Here is a 5,780-nt window from a genome sequence, read left to right on the forward strand (position 1 = left end):
AACTGTATTTTGTTTGTGGTGGTATTTACATGAAGATATACCTATTTTTTTTTTTTTATAGCAATAGAAATGTGCATCTAAAAACACTGAAATCATTCAAGCTATACCTCAATAAGCCTGACTCCCACAATCAATAAATATGAGTTATGATATAGTATTCCTCCGAATAATGTTAGATACAAAATAATATCTAATAATCTGGTAATATAAAATGCAAAATATTTTGTCACAGTTGAAACAGAATCAGGATAAGTGACATTTTAGTTTACATACTTATCTTCAACTAACCATAAAATCTAATTGTATATAACCTGAAGAACTGAAATGTGAAAGGGCAGTGTTTAGGCACACTGCTTTGATACATTTTTGCTTAGTTTCTCACTTTTTTTTTTTATGTTACCACGGGCTTATATACGGTAGTCACAGAATAAATATTGCAAAACAAATATATTTAAAAGAAACTTGGGGAAAAAAAAAAAAACGCTCTTTTTTCTCATTTGGAATATTTACCCATACGGCATCTCAAACTTCCCAGCAATTGTAAATATCTGGATAACAATACAAATATTTGGTTTTCATCAGATTTGAGCCATAGCCATGCATAAGGGATTCTCATACAGAAAATATTTAGAGCATTATTTGGATTGAAATGAGCTACCATAAAGTAAATGGTATGAATCTTAGGAAAGATAAGCATGGAGTAAAGGTACAAAACATTTTATAACTCTCTTTTTCATGGTATGATATTGAAAACTAGAAGGAAATTTCACATTTCCAGAAGGTTGTGGCAGAACCACTCAGAGGTATACCAAAGGGAGTACCTCAGCAGTACAGGAAAACACTGTCATCCTTCTTTTCTCAACATTCCGGGCACATTTCCATCAGTTCCTCAGAGACCCACTCTGCTCTTTCATCTCGCCTTAGTGCAAACAGTCCACTCAGCACACTTCTGATCTGTTTTGTTTTAACATGGTACACCAGTAAGTTCAGGACGGGTCTAAGAAAAAGAAAAATATTGGACAAGGTAACATGGAGAAGAGGGGAGTGGTACCTGCTTATCCTGTGGATCAAAGCTAGAGCAGTAAGTGGGGCATAGAAAGTGAGGACAGTGAGAATATGGCAGACACAAGTGCTTAGTGCCTTAAGCCTCCCTTCCTTGGTTGCAATGCCTAGAAGTGTCTTCAAGATTAGAGCATAAGATAGAACAGTAAAGACACCAAAGGAACAGAGAACCAAGGCCAGTCCATAGATGATGATGACATGAATAGACCCACAAGCTAGCTTCCTCACATCAGGGGGGAAACGGAATGAGAGGGCTAGGATGATGCTTTTACAGAAGGGAAGCCGTTTGAGCAAGATAGGCAAGGCGGCCATCGGTGCCACTCCCCCTGCCACAGCAGCCAACCTCACGTGAGTAATGTGAGAGTGGGTCAGGACCATAGTATAGTGCAGTGGGTTTCTAATGGCCAAAAAAGCTGTCAAAGGCCATGGCCAGCAGAATCAATGACTCCATGGAAGAGAAGGTGGGTGAAGAAATCCAGGCAGCCATGGAACTCAATTCCTTGGTGGTTGAGAAGAAAGACATTAAGTACAGTGGGCAGTGTGCACACTGACTTGCCTATGTCAGTGGCTGCCAACATGGACAGGAAAATATATCAGAGCTCCTAAAGCCTGGGGTTCTTGCATATTATGTGAATGATGATGCTGTTTCCAAGGATGGCAATTACGAACATGATGCTCAATGGGAAGGAGATCCAGATATGAGCATCCTCCATGCCTGGGATGCCTGAGAGAAGACAGAAGGGTTCTGGTAGTGAGTGCCGTTGAACATGGATGATGGTCAAACCTAAAAAAAGAGAACTTGTGCAGGACAGTCAAGCAGTAAAATTCATTCAGGTTTATTCAGTAGTCAGAGAGAGTATAGAAGTAGAGGTAAATCTGTAAATCTCTTTAAACACTGAACCACCAGGGATCCTTTTAGAATAAATTGAGTAGCATTAATTTCAGATTAATTCAACAAGCTATATAGAGTGGAAATGCTGGTGGTGCAGTGGTTAAGTGCTATAGGTACTAACCAAAAAGGTGGCAGTTGGAATCCACCAGGAGCTCTTTGGAAACCAATCGGGGCAGTTCTACTGTGTCCTATAGTGTTGCTATGAGTCAGAATTGGCTCGACAGCAATGGGTTTAGTTTTTTGGTTTATATACAGGAGCTAATTTATTACTGCTTTAGTGGGCAATCATGTTGCTGAAATAGTAGCCTCTAAGTACACTACCACACAAGCTATGTCAAGGGGTATTGAACAGAAAGGCACATAGAATAAATTAAAATGTAGGAAGCACATGGTTCATTTAGTCAATTATAACTCATAGTGAGAACTAGGGAAAGAGAAAGCACAGGTTAACACATTTAGAATAATGGACAAGTGAAGTGGAAGGCCCATAGTATCTAAACCCTGGGTTATTCAATATTCACATGTTCTTTCTGTCTCTCTGCTGATTGGTGGTTAGAAGGACCAGAGCTGAGATTTGAGCAAGTGGGTCCAAAGGACAGAAGGTACCTGAGACCAACATCCCAGGTGTTTATCAGATCCATACTAACACACGTGCATGGCCAAATCTCTAACTCACCAAGAAGACTGCTGGACACCTGTGATATTTATCTGCATTTCTAATGTTGAGAACTTGTGGGGGAAGATGGAATCATAATGGGTGTCGCAAATGAATGGCTGATTGAGGCATAGCATAGCTGTCACCCCAGACATAGCATGATCATAAATTATGACTTGCTTCTTTTTTTAAAAAAATTTTTACTGTGCTTTAAGTGAAAGTTTACAAATCAAGTTAGCCTCTCACACAAAAACCCATATACGCCTTGCTACACACTCCCAGTTACTCTCCCCCTAATGAGACAGCCCGCTCTCTCCCTCCAATCTCTCTTTTCGTGTCCATTTTGCCAGCTTCTAACCCCCTCCACCCTCTCATCTCCCAGCCAAGCAGGAGATGCCAACATTGCCTCAAGTGTCCACCTGATCCAAGAAGCTCACTTCTCACCAGCATCCCCCTCCGACTCATTGTCCAGTCCAATCCATGTCTGAAGAGTTGGCTTCAGGAATGGTTCCTGTCTTGGGCCAACAGAAGGTCTGGGGGCCATGACCACCGGGGTCCTTCTAGTCTCAGTCAGACCATTAAGTCTGGTCTTATGAGAATTTGGGGTCTGCATCCCACTGCTCTCCTGCTCCCTCAGGGCTTCTCTATTGTATTCCCTGTCAGGGCAGTCATCAGTTGTAACTGGGCACCAGCTAGTTCTTCTGGTCTCAGGATGATATAGTAGCTGGTTCATGTGGCCCTTTCTGTCTCTTGGGCTTGTAATCATCTTGTGTCCTTGGTGTTCTTCAGTCTCCTTTGGGTTGAGACCAATTGATGCATCTTAGATGGCTGCTTGCTAGCGTTTAAGACCCCAGATGCTACTCTCCAAAGTGGGATGCAGAATGTTTTCTTAATAGATTCAATTATGCCAATTGACTTAGATGTCCCCTGAAACCATGGTCCCCAGACCCCTGCCCCTGCTACACTGGCCTTCGAAGCATTCAGTTTATTCAGGAAACTTCTTTGCTTTTGATTTAGTCCAATTGTGCTGACTTCCCCTGTATCGTGTGCTATCTTTCCCTTCACCTACAGTAGCTCTTATCTACTATCTAATTAGTGAATGCCCCTCTCCCACCCTCCCTCCCTTCCCCCTCTCTTAAGCACAAAAGAATGTTTTCTTCTTAGTTTAAACTATTTCTCAAGTTCTTATAATAGTGGTCTTACGCAATATTTGTCCTTTTGCAACTGACTAATTTCACTTAGCATAATGCCTTCCAGGTTCCTCCATGTTATGAAATGTTTCACAGATTCCTCATTGTTCTTTATCGATCCGAAGTATTCCATTGTGTGAATATACCATAATTTATTTATCCATTTATCCATTGATGGGCACCTTGGTTGCTTCCATCTTTTTGCTATTGTAAACAGTGCTGCAATAAACATGGGTGTGCATATATCTGTTCGTGTAAAGGCTCTTATTTCTCTAGGATATATTCCAAGGAGTGGGATTGCTGGATCCTATGGTAGTTCTATTTCTAGCTTTTTAAGGAAGCGCCGAATTGATTTCCAAAGTGATTGCACCGTTTTACATTCCCACCAGCAGTGCAGAAGTGTTCTAATCTCTCCACGGCCTCTCCAACATTTATCATTTTGTGTTTTTTGGATTAATGCCAGCCTAAAAAAAAAAAAAGAAAAATTTTTTTTTTTTTTTTTTTGGCGTGAGATGAAATCTCATTGTGGTTTTGATCTGCATTTCTCTAATGGCTAATGATCGTGAACATTTCCTCATATATCTGTTAGCCACCTGAACGTCTTCTTTAGCGAAGTGTCTATTCATATTTTTGCCCATTTTTTAATTGAGTTATTTGTCTTTTTGCAGTTGAGTTTTTGCAGTATCATGTTGATTTTAGAGATCAGGCGCTGATCAGAAATGTCATGCTAAAAACTTTTTTCCAGTCTGTAGGTAGTCTTTTTACTCTTTTGGTGAAGTCTTCGGATGAGCATAGGTGTTTGATTTTTAGGAGCTCCCAGTTATCTAGTTTTTCTTCTACATTCTTTATAATGTTTTGTATACTGTTTATGCCATGTATTAGGGCTCCTAACATTGTCCCTATTTTTTCTTCCATGATCTTTATCGTTTTAGATTTTATATTTAGGTCTTTGATCCATTTTGAGTTAGTTTTTGTGCATGGAGTGAGCTATGGGTCTTGTTTCATTTTTTTTTGCAGATGGATATCCAGTTATGCCAGCACCATTTGTTAAAAAGACTGTATTTTCCCCAGTTAACTGTTTTGGGGCTGGTTCTGGGTCAAATATGAACTGCTCATATGTGGATAGATTTATGTCTGGATTCTCAGTTCTGTTCCATTGGTCCATGTATCTGTTGTTGTACCAGTACCAGGCCATTTTGACTACTGTGGTGGTATAATAGGTTCTAAAATCAGGTAAAGTAAGGCCTCTTACTTTGTTCATCTTTTTCAGTAATGCCTTATTTATCCAGGGCCTCTTTCCCTTCCACATGAAGTTGGTGATTTGTTTCTCCATCTCATTAAATAATGTCGTTGGGATTTGGATCGGAATTGCATTAAATGTATAGATCGCTTTTGGTAGAATAGACATTTTTATAATGTTAAGTCTTCCTATCCACGAGCAAGGTATGTTCTTCCACTTATGTCAGTCTCTTTTGGTTTCTTGCAGAAGTGTACTGTAGTTTTCTTTGTATAAGTCTTTTACATCTCTGCTAAGATTTATTCCTAAGTATTTTATCTTCTTGGGGGCTACTGTAAATGGCATTGATTTGGTGATTTCCTCTTCGATGTTCTTTTTGTTGGTGTAGAGGAAACCAACTGATTTTTGTATGTTTTTCTTGTATCCCAATACTCTGCTGAACTTTGCATTAGTTTCAGTAGTTTTCTGGAGGACTCCTTAGGGTTTTCTGTGTATAAGATCATCTCATCTGCAAATAGAGATACTTTTACTTCTTCCTTGCCAATCTGGATGCGCTTTATTTCTTTATCTACCTAATTGCTCTGGCTAGGACTTCCAGCACAATGTTGAATAAGAGTTGGGATAAAGAGCATCCTTGTCTGGTTCCCGATCTCAATGGTAATGTTTTCAGGCTCTCTCCAGTTAGGGTGATGTTGGCTATTGGCTTTGTATAAACGCCCTTTATTTTGTTGAGGAATTTTCCTT

At 39.8% G+C, this 5,780-nt stretch overlaps 1 pseudogene; it reads right to left on the reverse strand.

Annotated features, from left to right (window-relative positions):
- Positions 1-713: 713 nt before the first annotated feature.
- Positions 714-1,874, reverse strand: LOC100666218 (olfactory receptor 51I2-like; annotated as a pseudogene).
- Between the last annotated feature and the right edge of the window lie 3,906 nt (positions 1,875-5,780).

This window comes from Loxodonta africana, chromosome 7 (genome assembly GCF_030014295.1).
Source record: "Loxodonta africana isolate mLoxAfr1 chromosome 7, mLoxAfr1.hap2, whole genome shotgun sequence".
Taxonomy (NCBI): Eukaryota; Metazoa; Chordata; class Mammalia; order Proboscidea; family Elephantidae; genus Loxodonta; species Loxodonta africana.